Here is a 22,894-nt window from a genome sequence, read left to right on the forward strand (position 1 = left end):
GGATGTTATTTAATAGACACATTTTTTCTCAAATAGTGTAGATGGCTCTAGACTTCCAAGTGATTATTGAGAGGTATACTTCCAAATTGGAGTTGAGGTATTATTTTGGTTAAATTTAATTAAAGCAAAACTTGTATCCATATATTATACTTTGTATTTTGTAAATTTTGTTCTACATGCTCATATGGACTATAGTTAGGATCCTTATTTGATTATACTTATTGTTGGTTTGCTATCAAGAAATGAACTCCTAATTGTTGTTTTTTGCAAAATGTTGTTATAGAATTATCAAACGACCCTATCTTTAGAAAAGGTTCTGCTGAAATTTTTACAAAAAAATTAAATTTTTTATTCTTATTATTCACACTTAAAATGGTTCGATATTGGTTGTCAGATGTATTCATGAGCTAGAAGTTAGAGCTTCTTAAATTGAGACTTCTTAGGATATGGGTTTTGCTCTTATATTTCGTGTTGGTCATGCCTTATTTTCAAGGCGTGACAGTTTACTTTGTTCTCTAGGGATGGTATGCAATCAACATTAGAGAATGTGGGCAAATTCAATATTCAATGTGGTGAAATCACCAATTATGATAACTTCGGCAATCAAAAGCTAAAGCTGTTCCCCAATTCCCTCATAAGCCTAGCCTTTACTTGGTACATAACATTGGCATGCAACTGTATACTTACTTGGCCAAAAATGGAGCAAAAGTTTCATATACAATTCTACAAAGAAGAGCCTGAGATTAGCATCATAGAACTTTGCAAACTAGCTTAAAGGGCGGGTGAGACAGTAGATCAACACCTTGCAAGATTCAAGAGGTTGAGAGGTAGGTGCAGTGTACCTCTTCCAGAGGTTGAGTTTGTCAAGCTGGCACAGTGAGGGCTCAATATAGAATTAAGAACAAAGTTTCAGGGAATAGAGTTTACAGATTTCTATGAATTTGCTGCCAAAGTTTGTGGATATGAAGAGTTACTAAAAGAAGAAGATCACCATTGGCATACAAACACAGGGACATATTTTGGTGAGCTTAATGTGGTTGTAGCAGAGCTAAAAATGTAGGAGACTACACATGAAGAAAGGCTGCTACTCAAGGCCCAAAAAGACCTAACGCAACACAGTATACCTTTAACATCTCTAAGACTGATGAAATTTTTTACTTCTTGTTGAAAGAAAAATTCATCTCATTACCTGTGGACCATAAGATTCCATCTAGGGAAGAACGTAAGGGAACAGAATATTGCAAATACCATCATTTTGTGGAGCCATAGTACTAACATCTATTGGTTCTCTAGCAACATGGTACAGGATTAGATTAATAAGGGTGTATTGAAATTCCTAGGGAAGGAGGAATCTATGGTAGTGGATGAAGACTTGTTTCTGCCATTTGCCATTGTCAACATGGTAGAGATAGATCTTAACAATTGAAAGGTTAGGAAATATGCTGGACAATAAAGGGAATGAAAGGAAGGAAATAGACATTCTTGGAACGTTTGGACAATAGGTGAGCAAATAAAAAAGAGACGAGAAAAAGTCAAGGTAGTGTGGGACTATCTAGGGAGCCCTCAAGCAAGTTTGATTACTTCACTTAGCCTCACCTGGCACGTGGGAACCATTCAAAGGTAGACCTTTAGGTTGGGATGTGGGTCCAGAGGGGTAACTTATGAAGAGTCCAGAAAAAGCCTAGGTAGTGTGGGATTGCATATGATGACTAGGAATTTATGAAAAAGAAAATGCAATAAATAATTAATTGATGAAGTAAATCAATAATTGAAAAAAAAATGAATGGTTCAGCTAAAAACAATAATAAATAAGATGACATGAAATATTTGGTTAATGATTCAAGGAGTGAGATTGTGTGTTGACTTGGAAATTTAAAATTAATGAAATAGTATTTTAATTATATTTTTGTTAATTTTGTGATTAGGTATAACGATAAGGAATGATGGTTCAGTGGAGCTTGTTCTAGCAACTCATTTACCAGCTCCAGAGCAGGAAAGGAGTTTTATTTTCGATTTAGTCTGTGTAAAATTATAATCATGCCCTCATCATCAGTAAGATTTTTTTCCCCTTTCTTCCCTATTCCTCGTTCCATTTTGGGGCAGTTTACACGAGAGGAGAGGGGGAGAGATTCGAAACCCTCACCCTCCGTGCTTCAATCTCTGCCATTCCTCCGCCTTCCTTCACCGTCGCGTTGTCGCTAGCCACCGTGGGAGTATCTGAGTCATTTCCCTTCCTCTCTTGTTCGTACGATGTTGTGGGGGTGCTGCAGTCGGTCCTCTGTTCTTCGTGTTCCCCTGCTTCAGGTTCTGCAACCAGTCTTCTTCCTTTGTTCTTGCTGTGATGTGGGGTGCGTCAGACGTTCTTCTTTCACCTCCTCCTTGTTGTTTGCCCGTCGCTGCTGTACTGGTATGGATCTGTAGGAACTTTAGTCTTTATTTTCTTTCATATGCTGGCTGTTAGGTGGCTAAAAGAGGAAAGGAATTTCGGGTTCTATCTTAGTTACAACCTTAGTAGATGAGTTTTGTGTAAAGTTATATTTTTGAAATTCCATTTAATGGGAGAGCATAACAGATTGGGCATTATCTAGTTGTGAGTTTATCTAGAGCATTGCAATGAAATATGACTCCATTGGAGAGCCTGTCCTAAGTCAACCAACAACTATGATTCATTAATGTTTAACCTTGACAATACACACACCCCTCAACGTGAGACCTTGTCCGAGAGCTTATTTTCATTTGAGAAGTTATTGGCAAGTTTAGTGGCACTGCTAACGTCAGACTTGCCTTAGAGAGAGAGAGAGAGAGAGAGAGAGAGTTTAAGCTAGTTTCTCAAATGAAGTATAAATGGGCTTATAATTGGTTAGAATGTATTGTACGGGAGGATAAATGAAATAGGAATAAAAAAAAATTGAGGTTCAACTCCCTCTCTCTATTTTCTTTTTCAATTTCAAAAAAGGATCCTAATGAATGGTGCATTTTGAATTCCCATATGTCTGGAAGGAAAAATAGAAGACAAGTGTAAAAGAAAAGTGAACCCGACCTCTAGAAGATTCATTGACCCAAAAAAAAAAAAATTGAAATTTGTTATTGCAGATGAAATGGATGAGTGTGAGCGAGAAATTAGAACCTCAAGAAGGTCTCACTTTCCTCCTCTTTTCATCTCCTTTCACAAGATGAAAGAAATTTAATTGGTCTATTATATATTTGGATGAAAGTGTGTATAGAAATTTAACTAGTCCCATTCTAGTTATTGTGAAAGGATGCATTTTTAGAGGCATAACAAGTGCAAGCGTTTTTGGATTAATAGAGTGAATAAATATGATGCGTGTATATATATTCACTTTGATTAAAATTTAGCTTCATTGTTTGATTGGTGTCAGGTATTCCAGAATTCTTTTCTTTCCTTTGTGGTTGCTGTTGAAATTTTGATTATTCCTTTTTGTATCAACTGCTATGCATGTGTAGGGAAAGGGTTGATGTTCTAACAGGCTTAAATAAAAGACTAGGAAGAATTTCAGTTTTATTTGAATTTATTTTTTGATAAGGACATGATCTTGGGAAGCATAATAAATTTGTATAAATGTTTAGGATTTGATTCTTGATGGGAAATTGACTAGTGTTGAATAGAAGGAGGTTTGGGAAGCTTGGAAAATTTAAGTATTGAAGTTAGAAAATTTTGACAAAAGGTAGTTGGTTGATAATTGAAGGATCAAGTGTGTTTGTTTGTTCTTATGTTAGCTTTTGGGTTCATATATAATTTCTGTGAAAGGAAAATTATGAAAATTGGATATAAATGATTCGAAATGTTGAATAAGTCATAGCTGGAGTATTTATTTTCTATAGAAAGACTTGAAAACTTTGAATATAGTTTACATGTGTGTATGTCATAAATTTATTGATTAAACTCAAACAGGGCATCTTATTGGTGAAAGATTGATGTTGAAATTTTCTTTTCTATTTCTCTAATTTTGTTTGGATTGAAAATTTGATTTATAAAATGTATAAAAGAAATAACAACAATGCCCCTTTGGGCATTAGGGAATTAAGGCGTGGGTAATATTACAAAAGTGGCTAATCAAGAGTAAGGTTTATGTTTGGAAATGTCTGAGGTAAGTGAAGAATGTTTCAAATAATTTCTTACAAAGTGTTTTCGTAGGCTTTATGCCTGTGCTTGTTCCATGGCTTTTAGTCGTGCTTGGTTACTTATCCTCGTGGAATGTATGTTCACGCTTATTGGTTAATTACCCTTGTGGATTTTATATCCACACTTGTCATTCATTCTGATAAATTTTCCTACTAAAGACTATTTTGAAATTACTATTTATAAACTAATTTCATTAAATAAGTTGATTTTCTTGAATGGATTTTTATGAGGAATACAATTCTTAACTATTCGTGGTAGTTAGAATGTTGTTATGTTATTATTATTTGAAGATGCTTTTTGGCTTACGTGTTTAAATGGAATTATTTGATTTATGAGTTATGCATTTATTTTAAATGATTGCTTTAGTTAAAATTCATACTTATATTACTCAATTTGTATTTCTTTCATTTCCTTTAAATTGTAATTTGTGGTGTTATTCATTAGAAAATATTTTTGGCCTCTGATATAATTGTTGAATCTATATCTCCGATTGATTATGGAGAGGCTTTATCATTGGATTGAAGTTGAAGAATTATTTTAGATAAATCTTAGTTTGATGTAAATTTCAACATTGTATTATTTTCAAAATTTGAGTCTTAGGTGCTTCACATGTATTATAGGTAGGATTCTTGTCCTTTTAAGATTGTATATTGATTTGCTATTGAAAATTGCTAATGTAGAAATTTCGAGGGTCCTATTTTCGGAGAGGCTTTGTTAAAATTTCTTTAGAAAGTTTGTAATTTCTATATGAGGAAGTATTGTAAAAGTTTCTTTCAATTTATTAATGTGTTTAAAGTATTAACTGAGGAGTTTCCTCGATAAAAGCTTAGGGATGTGAGTTTTGTGTTCATATTCTATACTCACACCTAAATTTTAGGGTGTGACACTGCCTGGGGAGCCCTTGGGCAAGTTTGTTTACTTTTTAAAATGCTCAATACCACCTAGCGTGGGGAACCATTTAGATGTAGACCTTCAAGCTGAGATGTGGGTCCAGAGGGGCAACTTATAGAGAGTCTGAAAAAAGCTAAGGTAATGTGGGATTGGTTAGGGGAGCCCTCAAATAAGTTTGATTACTTCATAAAATACCCAGGCCCACTTAGCGCAGGGGAACTATTCAGATGTAAACCCTCAAGTTAGGATGTGGGTCTAGAAGGAAAACCTATGGAAAGACTTGAATTAGAAACAACTTAGGAACTCCTTTCAAAGCCAAAGCCCATCAAGAACTAGGGTAGGTTCATCATTCTACCTAGTGACATGCTGCCTTAGCAATGGAGAATAGTAAGACACTAAAAATTCCCATGTATTTTAACATGTACCTAGAAAATGTGCTTATAATGCAAATATATCACTTAGAGATACCTCATGAAGTAGAAAATAGAACCTTTGGAAAATACTAACGAGCAAGAGATAAACAAGTTGGGTATTTTAACACGCACCCACATTTATGTTGACGAAGGAAGATGGTGAACAAGGGCTTGATGCTTGTGGAATAAATTCTTTGCCTTTCCAATGGATAAATGCAAGACCAATTGGGAAAGAAGAGCGAAGAAAAGAAAAAAAGTTGATAGTTAATTGAAGGGCATTTTGATAATTTTGCACAAGCTAAAATAAAAAAAAACCATCTTTTTCCTTGAAGATTTGAACCCAAGATCAGAAAGAAGACACCAAGAGAGTTTCCACTAAACTAGCAACATCTTTCTTATTATATTTGTCACAAAATTAATAAAAATACATTTAAAATGTGTAATGACCTAAAATTTAATTAAAATCTAAGTTGATGGCAAAATATTTTTATGATATTTTTATATAGTTTGGTATAGATTTACCAAGAAGGATAGTTGGTCTAATAGAATCTAAGCCAATTTATTATCTTCCAACTCTTGTGTTCGAATCCCAACTGCTTAAAAGTGGCATTTTATTTTTCTTTCAACCTTATGAGATTACAATTTCACCCTTCACCTAATCAGATATTTTTTCCTCTTATCTCTCCTCATTCTCGATCAAATTTTGCAATCTGTAGCGAGAGGGATTGAGAGTGCACAAGTTAAAACTCTATCCTTGGTCTTCCATCATCAATTTTTCTTTCCCCTTCCATAACTTTCCTCCAGTGTTTGAGTGTCCTATGAAATTTGCTGCCATTGAGGCTAGTGTTGCAATCTCCCTTGTCCCACGGTGGTTCTTTGTTCTCTATAGATTTGGTCAAGTGCGTCGCCTTCTCTGTCTCATCTCTGTATTGCCATAGTTAAGGTACCTTTAGATTTTCATCTCCCTCTTTCTACTTGCTTATTGTCGATGGGTGCTAAGAATTTAAGCTACCAGTATTAAAGACCTTATTCATGAGCTTCTTCCTCTCCCTTGCTTCGTGTTGCCAATCACTCACTCTTGTCAGTTGCTGTTTAGCTTGTCTATCATTTGTTGTCACTGTTGGAGTTGCTGTTGTCCATCGCTACAAGGAGCTTTATTGAGGTCACTGACTCTCCTTCTATTTCAATGTTGTTGGTGTTCTGTGCCCTCTCTATTTTAGCATTGTTGCAGTGCTCTTAGGTAGCCATAGAAGCTTGATCCTCTCCTTTCATCTCTTTTATTCCTTAGGTGAGTGAATCTCACCTCTCATCTCTTTCTAGTTTAATACTATGCATGTATGTATTGGCAAATTGGTTCAGATTTTTCATTTCTCTCTATTGGTTACCATGGGTCTGTGGAGAATAAAATTAAGAAAATGATAATTAAGGATCCTTTAAGAACATTAATCCTAATTAAGGATCATAACATCTTGAAATCTCAGTTAAGGACTATGATCCTTAATTGGGATAAAAAAATGTAGTTTGTAAGGTGGGATTCACTAACGCCATTTGGGAATTTACTAATCCAACTTGCAAAAATTACTAATGTATATTGTGAAAACATGAAACCCTACTTAGGAATCGATTGTTTAACAAAAAGCATCACTTAAAAATTCACTAACCCAACTTAGAAAATTTTTTTAACATATATTGTGAAAAGATAAAACTTCACTTGAGAATCGATTGTTTAACAAAAATAGCCACTTGAGAATTCATTAAATAGACTTAGAAAAAGTTATAACGTATATTATAAAAATATGAAACTCCACTTGAGAATTGATTGTTTAACAAAAAAAAAATTTGTTAAACAATTAATTTCCAAGTGGAGTTTCATTTTTTCACAATATACACTAGAAATTTTTTCAAATTAGGTTGATGAATTCTCAAGTAACACTTTTTGTTAAACAATCGATTTTCAAGTGTGGTTTTATATTTTCACAATATATGTTAGCAATTTTCTCAAATTAGATTAGTGAATCCTCAAGTGGCATTAGTGATCCCATGTCACAAACTATATTTTTTATCTCAATTAAGGACCATGGTCCTTAACTAAAATTTCAAAATATTATGGTCCTTAATTGAAATTAATATTCTTAAAGGGTCCTTAATTGTCACTTTCCTAATAAAATTTGAGTAATTTGAGATTTAAATCTTATGTGAACATTTCCATTAAATAATTTTGGTGATAGTTTGGGGATTAATGTGCACAAAGTGTTTAATAAAATGTCTAAAAGGGGATCTTGGTATATATACACATATGATGAATACGTTGATCAATTAAACTATTGTTACAAGACAATTATTTTTATGAAATTTAGGAGGTTGGTTGATTTAAATATCTATTTTGCAAAAAGTTTGTGAGTTGGAATCAAGGATGAAAATGCTTGATTTAAGTTTAAGAGTTAATGCATGAAATGTTTGACAAAATGTTTATATGAAGGACCTTTATTTAATTATGTAATTGATGAATTCCATCAATTTTTATGAGGATGCATTTGGTATGGGCTCTATTTAAATCAATTTAGTCTTCCACAAATTTTTGATTATGTAGTTATTGGGTGGTTAATTGAATTTTGAAAATTGCATTGTTGATTATTTATAAATTAGGGTGTTGATTTATGATTCATTTTAGGTGTGCTTAAGGTATTGTGATAAAGTGGGTTATACAAGTATTATTATTAAATTAATAGAATTTGGGTGTGCACCCTTATAATGTATATCCCTTGATTAAAATTTGGTTACTTGTGCTTGAGACGAGTTAGAAAGACAAATGTAACATCGATAAAGCTTTGGATATATATGTAAAGAATTGTAAGGATTAAAGGATTTTAATTAGATATATGTTGGATCGATTTAAGGACTTAGTGACTCCAATGTCCTTATGGTAAGGGAGCTTATTACATTTAGGTAAAGGTTACTGAAAGTTTATATTATTGAATAGGGGATTTGGCGAAAGAAAATTTTGATTGAAGTAGTAAGCAAGGGTTGATGCTTTAAAGGGTGCATTTTGCACTTGGGAATAATGCAGGTAAGTGGATAACGTCTCAATCAATTTTTATATTAGCAAATTTCTTTTTATCAAAATATTGTTTTCAATCGTTTGCAATCATTAATATATTTTTCTCTTGTATTAGCTATTTTTATTAATTGAATTGTTTTATTTCTGGAAGTCATGATATATACTTAACAAATTAATGAAAATGCTTTTAAATATTCTATGTAAAGTCCTAGCTCATATTGGGCTTTACTATCCCCAATCACACAATTAGTAACACAAGAATAATAAAATATCAAAATAATAACTTTTTTATTTGTTTTCAAATCATAGGATCTTAACTTTTTAAAACATATATTCAATTAAGAGGGTTAGTGGAAGAACAAATGCAGTCAAACTTTTCAAAAAGACACAACTTCTCAACTCTAAAAGTGAGCCATGCGTTGCGGCATGTACTACATGCGCCGCGGCATGTGGTACAAAGTGACATGCTCTGTTTTTTTTTTGTCTGTGTCATGTGCCGCTGCTTATATGACAGCAAATTGACAATTCAAAAGGCAAATTTTCACCTTGTGCCATTTCTACATTCGACGTTCAATTAGAGTGATTTAAGTATCTACACGAAACTTACAACATATTCTACTCAATGGAACAAGTTTGGATTTGATCTGACGGTCTGATTTAAAATTAAACATTTAGGTGTAAAAAGCCACTTTTCTTTTAAAACTTGCACCCTAAGTGCTCAATTCTCATTCTTTGTTTTATTAGATCACTTTGGGCTTTGAATCAAGTTCAAAAGGATCACATACATCTGACTGACACCCCATACAACAAATATCATATCAAATATCATATCAGAGGCCTATTTTGGCCTCTCAATGTCATATTACACAAATGCAAACCTATATGAGGAATACACATACAACACATATTCATATATATATATATATATATATAAGTAGTTCCATTTCCAACCTTTCGACTCTTACATATGGGGTTCTGCCTTACCATATGGTCGAGAATCATAACATACTCGACTCTTTCAAATAGGGCTCCACCTCACCATTTGTGTCAAGTTCTCACATATTACACAATTCACATTTAATACATAATCATTACATCAATTCACTTATAAACAAGTGGAATAAGTTACAAAACAACATATACTTACTTGTCTCGCATTTAAGCTTACCTACGTACCCTGCACTAAGGCACCCTTGGCATAATGCAATACTATATATACATACAAGCAAGATTCACAACACAATTCATATACAATCACTTATACATACTAATTGGCAACTCAACTCTATACAATTTTATACATTCATTCATACTAATAGTAGTCATACCATTGTCAAGTGAAACTACTCTTTCCTCGCTTCCTTTCCTGGCCTTCTTGTGCTCTCTTCACCTGTGTTCAAAAGTAATGGAGTGAGACATACATCTTAGTAACTCGAAGGCAACCCCAATTACTCGTGAGTAAGAAAAATCATAAACAAGCGATAAAGTAATATGTGTATCAGTAAAAACAATATCATTTACATATACAGGAATTCAATCTCATCAATCTTGTTATGTTTATGCAATGCATTCCTAGTTCCACTTGGCGGAGTAATCTCTACGCTCGAACCAGGACTTCCAGTCACAAGGCATAGGGCCCACCATACTACTACTTAGACCAGGAATCCTTTTAGCATATGGGTGGTCTCTTAGGTTCGTCATAGGGGAGGTAAAACTCTACGCTCTGAATCATTAAGATTTTCTAGCCTTATAGAAAGTAAGACTATGACTCCCTACCCTAGTTTAGGGTAACCTCGTAGATCATTCAATATCCTAAGTCCATCATAGTGGAGTCAAGCTCTACGTTATAGATTATCAGGATTCTTCTCCTAGGTCCATCTTAGTAGAGTTAAGCTCTACACTCTAGATTATTATGACTTCTTGAACTTCCTCACGCTAGGCCATATCCCCTAACCATAATCTAGGCTAATCTTGCGAATGCGATACATGGCAATGCACATGCCACTTCAAATTCATTTCAATCAACATTCACACTCCTACATGCATATATTTTCACAATACTATTACTCTATTAATTAATAACACAATGCATATAGTTATATTAAAATACTTGTAAACAATTTCATAAACAAACAAGTAAAAGGGTTACTTTAGTTACCTTTAACCTTTGCTAGTAAAGGTTACCAACCACACTTAGCTCTTAAGGGCGCAGATTTTCACGGGCAACTTCACAAGTTCTCAATCTACATAACACAGTGTCCCTTAATTAATTCTCAACACTTGACATAGGCATTGATTCAGCTAAATTGAGTCCTTTAACACATTAAACAATTCAATTGAACCTTTTTGAATTCACTTATTCATTATTTATAGTAATTAGCCCTATAGGCTCCTCAACTAATTATAAAGCCCTTTACTAACATTATCATACGCTCCACTACAATAAATCCTAATCAATTCAAAATCATGTAATTTAAAAACTTTAAAAACTTTGGGATTCTAAGAAAATATTTCCAAAAATCATTTTATAAATTACTCGGGTTATAAAACCCTACACACAATGGAAGCAATAAGTATATGGGTATTAAATACCAAGAAAAACATGTGCATTTTAGTAAAATTAAGTCAAATCTTGGATCGTGTGCCCTAGCTCTGCCACATACGTTGTGGCGTGCAACACAGAGATCACAGTCGTTCACTCTGTGTCATGCGCTGCTGCATATAGGTATATACGCCGTGGCACACATTTAATTTTTGCTATCAAAATGCATATTTTTGATGCAAACTTTATATGTGTGTCATTTTCACATCCAATGTCCGATTAGAGTTGTTCAAGCGCCCACACGAAGTTTACTTCAAAATCTAAACAATGAGACTAGTTTCACTTCAATCTAATATTTTTATTAAAAATTGAACACTTAAGTGCATTTTGATTGTTTAAGTCAAAATTTTGCCACTTAAGCATCTCAATTGGAAACCAAACATCATTAGCTACTATTTTAGGCCTTGACCACATTCCAATGGGTAATACACATTTGATTGACCATACACATGCATAATATAACACATACACATATTGGCTTGCAATCTGCCCATTTCACACTTTTTAGGCCAAAACTCATTTTTCATTCTTTCATCTCATATAAGGTCAAATTATCACACATACTCTTTAAACATTCCATATTCACACACATACACATTTATCTACTAGCTCACTGTATCATTTCAACATCAAATCGTGCATAGAAATTAACAAAACTGTAGTTATATAATTACTTCTACATAGTTATAATAGTTAACAAACATACCAAACTATATGGTTACCTCAACCCTTCTGTCCGATAGAAAGATTTACTCGTGTAATTTCCTTACTCAAATCTCTTTCTGGTTATCTACTCATCACATACTAGAATCTATACAAAATTGGCAAACCAAAGTCAATCTTATTATTGATAAAAGTGCCAATTATCATAATTAAGCACCTAATTGTTATCATTTTTACAATTCATACTCGATTACACACATTACCATTGATTACTCCTCACTACAAGCTTTTACCTTCAACTAGTTAACTTTCTCTCACTACACTCTCTCTAGATCGGGACAAATCATGCCTGTAGCTTCAAAGTTTTATCATTATTACTCCAACCAGTCATAAAGTACCAGTTTAGTTTTGGAGAACCTTTTTATTACTATAGGGTAAAAAATCAACTCCTTAAAACTTTTGAATTCAATTTTTCACTTGTTAAAACTAAGAGAAAATAGGGTAGAATCAGAGGTTAAGGTAGTACAAGACTTACTTGATAAGTTAACAGGTCAAAAATGTCGTCCTTGCTCCCAAAACCACTTGCCCTAGCATAGCCTCTTCTCTTCTCCATGCCTGAACCACTTTCTCATGTTCTCCTTTCTATTTCACGGGCTAGACACGTCCCTATTAATTAAAGTTCTACACCATGTGCTATTGTGCATCTATCCCTGCCGTGGCGCGTGACACAGTAAGGAAAATTCTCACTATGCTCATATGCTCTATTTCGAGATTTCTCTCTTCTGCTCATATCTGTTCAAATAAATCTAAGGAGTCAATACAACACTTTACTACTCAGACCTCTAATCCCACATTAAATTACTAATTTATCTACTAATCAATCATTAAAGCAAGATTAGAAATTCGAGATGTTATAGTTCTTCCTCCTTTTAAGAATTTTATCCACAAAATTCAAATAACTGAACATACACACATACTTAAGGGAATAATTGAAGGTATAGCTCCCTTAGCTTCTATCTCTCATGTCACGTCATCAGGAGTCATATCCTTCCAAAACACTTTCACTAGCTAAATAGTCTTATTCCTTAACTGCTTATTCTTTACATCCACTATTCGCTTTTGTTCTGCTTGATAGGTTATATTCTCTTGTAACTCCACCTCTTCAGGCTCAATCACATGGGAAAGATCCGGTTGGTACTTCTTGAGTTGAGACACGTGAAATACATTATAAATTCCAGACAACTGTGGAGGGAAGGCAATTCGATAAGTAATAGACCCGATTCTCTATAAAACTTCAAGTGGATCTATAAATCCAGGAGTTATTTTTTTGGCTCTAATTAATCTCCCAATTCCTATTACTGGCGTAACTTTCAAAAATATATGATTACCTACCAGAAATTCCAACGGTCTTCTTCGATCGGCATAGATCTTTTATTTGCTCTGAGCTGTCAATAGTTTTTGCTGTATCAACTCAATCTTCTAAGTGGTTTAGTCCACAATGTCAGGCCTTACTATGCTTCTTTTACTCAGTTTGGTCCAACACAATGGCAATCTACACTTCCTTCCATATAAAGCTTCATATGGTGCCATTTGAATACTAGAATGGTAGTTATTATTGTATGCAAACTTGACCAATGGTAAGTAACTATCCCAACTACCATGCAATTCTAACGCACAAGACCGTAACATATCCTATAGAATTTGAATAGTCAGCTTGGTTTTCCCATCAGTTTGGGGATGGTAAGAGGTACTAAACTTTAATGTAGTACCCATGGCTCTTTGCAATGCTCCCCAGAATCTAGATATGAATCTTGGATCTCGATTAGAGACTATATCCTTAAGAACCCTGTGCAAACGCATAACCTTTACAGATATAGATTTCAGCGAACTTCTCAAGAGAATCACTAATCCTGATGGCTAAGAAATGATCAGATTTTGTCAACCAGTCTATAATCACCCAAATAGCATCATGACCCGACTAAGTTCTTGGTAATTCGGAGATGAAATCCATGGAAATACTATCCTATTTCTACTTAGGTATCTCTAACGGCAACGATGTCCCAGCCGATCTCTAATGCTCAATTTTCACTTTCTAACAAGTTAAGCACTGTGCTATAAACTTAGTTACTTCCCTTTTTATTCCTGGCCACCACTAGTAGTGCTTCACGTCTCGATACATCTTCATAACTCTTGAGTGAATAGTGTACTTATTACAGTGTGCTTCATTTAGAATCACCTTTCTCAAGTCTGCATCATTAGGCACACAAATTCTATCTTGGTAAACCACGAATCCATCATCATTAAAGCTGAAATCCTTAGATAGATTCGACTCAGCCTCTTCTCGAATCCTAAGAAGGTACTTATCTTCTAACTGTACCATTCTCAACTCTTTTCAAAAGTCACTAACCAACTAGAGCTTTTAATGGTGCATCTTATTGAGAATTAATGAAAGACTCTATTAGATAGTGTTCTTGGACCATCAAATTAGCTGTGTAGCGTTTTCCTGCTTAATGCATCAGCTACCATATTAGCTTTCCCCAGATGGTATTTCAACTCAAAGTTATAATCCTTAAGCAATTCCATCCATCTTCTCTGCCCCATGTTCAGTTCCTTCTGATCTATCAGATACTTCAAACTCTTATGGTTACTAGACACACTAAACTCAACCCATATAGGTAGTAATGCCGTATCTTTAGGGTAAAAACCACTACTGCAAGTTTTAGGTCATGAGCCAGGTAACTTTCTTTATGTGGTCTGAGTTGCCTTGATGCATGAGCCACTATTCTCCCGTCTTGCATTAGCACACAACCTAAACCTCTCAAGGAAGCATTTGTATACATCTCATAAGGTAGTCTTAGATTCGGGATTATTAACATACATGCAGTAGTCAATTTCTCTTTTAATGTCTGAAACACAGTTTCACACCTATCATCCCAGACAAAAGGTTGATCTTTTTAGGTCAACTTCATCAACGGAGAAGCAATATGAGAGAAACCTTAGATAAACCTTCGATAATATCCCGCCAATCCTAAAAAATTTTGAATCTCCATAACTGAGCTAGGCCACTCCCATTTCAACATAACATCAACTTTATGCGGATCAATAAAAATTCCATCTACTGACACCACATAGCTCAAAAATCTAACTTCCCTTAGCCAAAACTCATACTCACTGAGTTTGGCATATAACTTTTAGAATTTAGAGAACAACCCTGAGATGCTTAGCGTGTTGTTCCTCATTTTTCAAATAAACCAGAATGTCATCGATAAAAATCACAACAAATTGATCTAAATATGGTCTAAAGATATGGTTCATGTAATCTATGAAAACCACAGGTACATTAGTCAAACCAAATGGCATGATAAGGAACTCATAATGCTTGCAATGCGTATGAAAGGCTGTCTTGGGTACATCTTTCTCAGAGACCCTCAACTGATGATACCTTGACCTTGAGTCAATTTTAGAAAAGATTGAGGCTCTAGCCAACTGATCTAACAGATCATCGATCTAGGTAAAAGATACTCATTTTTTACCATCACCTTGTTCAATTGCTAGTAGTTTATGTACAACCGTAAACCACCATCCTTCTTTCTTACAAACAATACCGACGAACCCCAAGGTGATATGCTCGGTCTGATGAAACCTTTGTTAAGAAAATCTTCAATTTGCTTCTTTAACTCATTCAACTCTGAGGGTGACATTCGATAAGGGGCTTTAGAAATTGGTTCTGTTCCAAGAACCAAATCTATTGAAAACTCAACTTTCCTTTTTCGAGGTAATCTAGACATCTCGAAAAACACATCAGGAAATTCACTTATCACTCCAATCTCCTCAACACCCTCATTATATACACTGCTAGCTGTACAAATCACCATGTAAGCATCACATCCTTGCCTTATCAACTTTTCAACTTGCACAACTAACAGAAATTTAGGTTGCTCGGTAGAATTAGTCCTTGTCGACAACACAGGCAAAGAAACTAGTTTTCTAGCACAGTCTAGTGTAGCATTATTAGCTGCTAGCCAATCCATGCCAACTATCACATCAATCCCTTTTATGGGAATGCAAATCAGATCGATCACAAATACTCCATCCTCAAATACAATCTCAGCTTTCTGACATGCTTTGCTAGTAATACTTGAGGATCCAGATAGCATAGTTACTTTAATCAACACAAGTAACTCTTTTAGTTTTAATTTTAGCCCATCTACACATTCTTCTGAGATGAAGGAATGTGTAGCTCCTAAATCCAACAATGCTTCAATTCTATTACCACAAATAAAAATTATACCTTTAATCAAGTTTGGAGACGCTCTAGCCTCTTCCTGTGTCATAGTAAGTACTCATCTCAAAATTGTTGACCGCTACTTTGTCACCTCAATTCCACCCTTAGGACAATACTTGGCGATATGGCCTAGCCTCTCACACTTGAAACAGAACTAACACCTTCCCATGTGAAATCTATTGCAGATACTGCACTAAGGTGATCTTCTAGTGCTAAAGGTTGGAGCTGGGGTATTCGAGGCTTGCCTTAAATGTTGTAGAGGCCCAATTTTGACCCCATTACTCCTCTACACTGACCCTCTTTGAAATGACCGAGTCGAAGAACCTCTACCAAAGCTCCTTTTCCCAGAAGCTCTAGAACTACTCAAGCTATACACAAGCTTCTTTGATACACGACCCGATGGACCCAAAGAAGGTGTAAATCTTTCCATACTATCCCTCTTCTTCTCAACCTCTACTTCCCTACCTCTCTTTGCAATTATTCTCAACTTATGGTACATATCCTCATATGTAGTGGTGTCGAACAAAGCAATTTGCTGTCTATACTCTGGAGGCATCTTTTATAGGAACAACTTTGCCTTCTACTTCATGTCATTATGGTGCTGCAGATATGTTGAATATGATAACAAATCATTAAATCTTTTGATAAACTCCTCTTCATCCAAATCCCCTTGCTTAAATGCATGAAACTCTTCCTCTTTCTTAGTATAAAAGGATGCTGGGAAGTAATAGTCAAAGAACATCCTTTTAAACTCTTTCCAGGAATATCTCACGCCACCAGATGGTCTCACTGAATCCCACCATCTCCTAGTTGCTCTGACCAATTGGACTATGGCTAAAATCACTTTTTGTTCTAATATGCAGGTCACCACCTCAAATATTGTCTTGAGATGCTCAATCCACTACTCGGCTTTCCCCTCTTTCATACTATTGTCAAATGTAGGTGAACTGAACCTCACATAAGTCTTCCAAGCTCGGTCGATAGCTAAATCTATAGCAACTCTCATAATCTGTCTAATACTTGAAGCTTGCGGCAGCTTAGGTCTATTATGAGCTTCCTCCTAGATCGAACTCTCTTGACCTTATCTTTCCTCTGCTTGATCTCTTCCCTTTAGTAAGACATCGTGATCTCACACTGTTTGTCTAATGTCAATAATCATATCTCTCAACTCTTTTAACAAGCCATCTCTTCTATCGGCTTGTTATGGCACATCTGGTTGAACCTCTGGCACATGTTCATCATCTACCAAATGCCTAAACGCTCGAGTGCTACGTGAAAATCGAGTACCTCTTCATCTCATTTTCTCCCCTCTTAAGGATAAAAGTAAAAGAAAAGTAAACAAAAGGAAAAGAATAGATGTAATGAACAATACACAAGTTTCCAAATCTAGGATGAATGCAACAAACAAAAAGGGCAACTAAATTTCGAAACTTGAGAAACCGATACCAACTTATTTATAATGTCTTTTATTGACATTACCATACGCTTCACTACAATCAATCTTAATTAATTCAAAATCATTTAATTTGAAAACTTTAAAAACCTTGGGATCTCAAGAAAAGATTTTCAGAAATCATTTTTTAAATCAATCGGGTTATAAAATTGTACACATAGCAGAAGTAATAAGTATATGGGTATCAAATACCAAGGAAACATGTGCATTTCAACAAAATTAAATCAAATATGGGATCGTGTGCCGTGGCTTGTGCCACATATGCCATAGCATGTGGCACAAAGATCACAGTCATTTTCTCTATGCCGTGGCCACGGCACACAAATTTGATTTTTTCTATCAAAATGTAGATTTTTGATGTGAACTTCAGATATGCACTGTTTCCACATCTGATGTCTAATTGGGGTGGTTCAAGCGCCCACACGAAGCTTTATTTAAAATTTAACTAATAACACCGATTTCATTTCAATTCAATATTTTTATCAAAAATTGAACACCCAAGTGCATTTTGACTATTTAAGTCAAACTTTTGCCACTCAAGTATCTCAATTCGAAATCAAATGTCATTAGCTACTTTTTGAGGCTTTGACCACGTTCCAATGGCCAATACATACTTGATTGACCATACACATGTACAATATAATACGCACACATATTTGGCCTGTAATTCACCCATTTCACAGTTTTTGGGCTAAAACTCATTTTTCATTCTTTCATCTTATAGAAGGCCAAATTATCACACATACTCTTCAAACATCCCATATTCACACACATATACATTTATCCACCAGCCCACTCTATCATTTCAACATCAAATCATGCATAGAAATTAACAAAACTGAAGTTATATAATTACTTTTACATAGTTATAATAGTTAACAAATATAATAAACTATGTGGTTACTTTAACTCTTCCGTCCGATAGAAAGGTTTACTCATGTAATTTCCTAATTCAAATCTCTTTTTGCTTATCTGCTCGTCACATACTAGAATCTACACAAAATTGACAAACTAAAGTCAATCTTATTATTGACAAAAGTGCCAATTATCACAGTTAAGCACCTAATTGCTATCTTCCACAATTCACACTCACCATAGATTACCTTTCACTACAAGCTTTTACCTTCAACTAGTCAACTTTCTCTCACTACACTCTCTAGATTGGGGCAAATCATGCTAGCTTTATCATTCTGACTTTAACAAGTCACAAATTACCAGTTTAGTTTCGGAGAACCTTTTTATTACTATAAGGTAAGATATTAACTCCTTAAAACTTCTGAATTTAATTTCTCACTAGTTAAAACTAAAAGAAAATAGGGTAGAATCGGAGGTTAAGACAGTAAGAGATTTACCTGATAAGTTAATAGGTTAGAAATGTCATCCTTGCTCCTAAAGCCACTTGCCCTAGCACAACCTCTTCTCTTCTCCATATCAGAACCACTTTCTCATGTTCTCCCTTTCTGTTTCATGAGTTGGACACGTCCCTATTAATCAAAGTTCTGCACCATGAGCCGCAATGCATCTATCCCCTATCGCGGCACGTGGCACAGTGAGGGAAATCCTCACTATATTCACTCGCTCTGCTTTGGAATTTCGTTCTTTCACTCATATTTGTTCAAATAACATCCCAATGAGTCAATACAACACTTCACTACTTAGAACCTTAATCCCACGTTAAATTACTAATTCATACACTAATCAGTCTTTAACACAAGATTAGAAATTTGAGATGTTATAACAACCACAACAATCTCCTAATACATTCATTCCACCAATTTCATCCTTTTGACCTAACTTTTAGACTATTTTGAGTTTAAACTCTCAATGCTCAACTATTCAACTCCATACTAGTCACAAAACTTTAATTTTGTATTCAATAGCTTGTTTTAAACCCTTTCATTTAGATTAAAACATTTTAAAACCTCATGATTTAATTTCTCAACCGATGACATTCAATGAAAAAGGGGTAGAAATGAAGCTTGGAATTGCGTGATACCTACTCAACAAGTTATTAATCGAAGTAGACTCCAAACCTCCAGATATTACTTGCCCTAATAGAGTTAGCCTTCTTTTCCCGTCCAGATGTGTTTCCAGCAATTCCTCTTCTGATTTCACGAGTTGCTCATGTCAACTTTAAGTGATCCCTGGATGGTGCACCATGGTGCAAGTAGCTTCCGCCACGACACATGGAACAATAAAAAAACTCTCACTTGTGCTTGTGCATTATGCCTTGAATTATCTTTTTACCCTTCAATTCTATTAATATAATATTCAAACAATACTAAACATTAACTCAACATTCAAACTACAATTAATTCACTAATTACTAAATTATCCCTAATTAGCAACTAGTTCCTGGGATTGAAATTTAGGATGTTACATTCTAGTACTCCTTTGTTCAATAAATATAATCATGGAAATTGGTTAAAGAGTTTGAGATATTAGTTATGAATTTTTTTATTTAAAAGATTGATTATTTTGATTGATTCATGTAAGTTTGATATTGATGAGAGGAATTTATATTTCAAAGAGTAATTATTTTATAGCATGTTTAAAATGGTTTTCAAAGGGACTATATATAGAACATTAGTTGTTAATAGTAGCTCCGATAGCCCTTGGCACGCCATAGTTAATAACTAGTTAGTTTGAAATTCATGAGTTCTGTTGTCACGTTTGTTATTCATGGGTCTAACACCTACGTTTGATTTCATAGCTTCAAGTTGCATTTAATTAGCATTACCCTTATGGACTGTGTGTCCACATTTATTTCATAGTTTCAGTTGTGTTTGATTACTTACCCTCGTAGATTGTATGTCCACATTTGTTTTCATGGCATAAGCCGTGTTTGATTATTTACCCTTGTAGGCTATGTGTCCATGTTTGTTAATTGTTCTGATAAGTCCCTGTAATATGAATTTGATTATTTGGTAATTTTACATTCCATTGGTTTTAAATAGTAAATTATTTATAATTATTTATTTTGTTTATTTGTTTCCTTGCAATCAAGTGATAATATTATTTGATATGATATTTTAATGGTTCAAGATTTTATTTAAAATTTATAGAATCCTTTTATTCTGAAGGTCATTAAATTTTTATAAAAATCGTTGCCTCTTTAACTTACATAATTATTTAAAATTTTTTTATATTCAATTATTTATTGTTGGGACGTTATTCACTGAAAAATATTTTTGATCTTAGATAGCATGTACCTCCATCAGATCATTCAAGGGATTTTGCTATTGTATTGAAGTTGGGATGCCATTTTGGTTAATCTTTATTATTGGTGTAAAATTTTAATCTACATATTGTACTTTTATAAATAATGTTATAGATGCTCCATATAGGTTATGATTAGGGTCCTTGTTATGTTAAATACTTTGTTTGCTGGCTGAATGGAGTCGATTTCCTAGTTGTTATAATATTTATTTGAAAATTTATATTATAGAATGTCAAGGGATTTCATTTTTAAGGGGAATTTTGCCAAAATTTTCACAAAATATTAAGACTCCATTTAAATGAAAAGGATTTTTAAAAATGGAAAAAAATTCCTTGAATTAGGCTCAAGAGACATGTATTTAGGTACATATCCCATGCCAGTCACTCTCATATTTTAGGGCATGACAAAATGCCTTATCATAAATTTTCATTTGGAATTAAATTCTCGATCATTACATATAATTCAAATAAACTTACCTTAATGAAATCTATTAGTTTAATTTAAAGGTATGGCACATGGTAAAAATATCATTTGTGAAAAGTAATTCTTACATATATTCATTTAAAACATGATTCTAGATCTTTCTAATAAATTTTAATTTACTTGAAACATTTCCATATATAATAGTTGTTAATAGAATTAAAATCATATCATCATATATATATATGCTCAATTAATATTTTTAAAAAAACAAATTTGTTAACATATTATTGGGACGTTATTTACTTACTTGATATGTTCCACAAATTCTATAGTTTACTTGTTATCACTTCTTTTCAAGATCTTGTTCCACACACCCTATATAAAAATAAATAAAACTTTAACTGACTTCCCATAAATTATATACATTTCTTTCCACTACTAACACAACCCCAATCAACTACATCCATTCAAAATTCCAAAACATCAAAATTCATATCTTAAAATTTGTTCAATAGCATTGTCATTTATCACCAATTTCCTTCATACCACTTTAGTCATAAATAATTATTTAAATGATATGTATGTATGTATGTATGTAATATCCTCTCTGAGACCTTTCAACAAACTCTTAGTGTTCATCAATTCCTAATTCATTCAATGGAGCTTTTATCCATAAATCATTTACTCAATTTTTCATCATCAACTTTTAGAATTTATCATACTCTTAAAAAAATCACTAATTCCAATTCTAAGTTTCCTTGTTGAGAATAATAACCTTCCATATAGTTTAATTATCAAATAAAAAAAATCCTCTCATCAAGCATTCTACCAAACACCTTGCATGCATCAGTGTTGAAATGATAATATCAAGCTTCTTCCTCTCTAATTCCCTTTTTCCAAAATCTCCAATGACAATATTTAAATTAATCAAACTTCCTAAATTTCATTCATTCAGCAAAAGTTAGTTTTAAACTCAGAAAATCAAAATCCCCATCCATTCATCAACAAGTAGTAACCAACTAAAATAAGATTACCTAATGGAAATGTCCTCCAATCTCTAGCTTGCTCAGAACCCTCTCCCCCATGCATTCACAACCAACATCTGAATAAGGAAAGAAAATAATTTTTTCAATCACTTGAATATATACACACATGGACATGACGAGGAAGAGAAGTGAAAGGATGAACTTAACTCGCCAATGAAGCAAGGAGAAATGAAGAGAAAGGATTTAAGGTTCCACATCAGGCAGACTAAAGCAGAGCGAGTAAGAAGAATTTGATGAAGCAAAATCGAAATGGAGGAAGAACTAGCAGCCAATGGTGACACCTGGTGATGACAAAACGAGGCTCCTCCGTGCACAACCTTGCCGGCGACGAACAGAGGAGAACCTGACACTCACACACTGCAATTCTGTCAGGGGAGTGGGAAGATTTTGGTGCTCCCACGATCACCAGCGGTGAACAAGCAAGGAAAAGATGAAGGGATTCGCATTTTGGGTCCTGAGTGGTGGTGCTCTCTCTGGTTTTGCTGACATTAGATGAAAAGGAAAATGGAGGAAGAAAAAGAAAAGCCCGTGTATGTTCTGATATTTTCATTCTTTATTTTTATTAGGGTCATAATGGTAATTTCAAGAGGCTGTGGGATAAAATGAAATCCCTCGCTTTGCACCACAAGGATTCGAACTAAGGACCAAAGGCAGGCACTAAGGAGGATTTCCACTACGCCACCAACATTTCATGTT

General features: G+C 34.1%; 1 long non-coding RNA gene across 1 annotated transcript; it reads left to right on the plus strand.

The window, feature by feature from the left end:
- Positions 1-1,997: 1,997 nt before the first annotated feature.
- LOC129285422 (uncharacterized) lies at positions 1,998-20,931 on the plus strand. Its single transcript, XR_008587199.1, has 2 exons — positions 1,998-2,407; positions 20,711-20,931. It is a non-coding gene; the product is annotated as an uncharacterized LOC129285422 (long non-coding RNA).
- The last annotated feature ends 1,963 nt before the right edge of the window (positions 20,932-22,894 follow it).

Source organism: Prosopis cineraria, unplaced genomic scaffold (assembly GCF_029017545.1).
Source record: "Prosopis cineraria cultivar Desert tree isolate PC_DT_omini unplaced genomic scaffold, ASM2901754v1 PC11, whole genome shotgun sequence".
NCBI lineage: Eukaryota > Viridiplantae > Streptophyta > Magnoliopsida > Fabales > Fabaceae > Prosopis > Prosopis cineraria.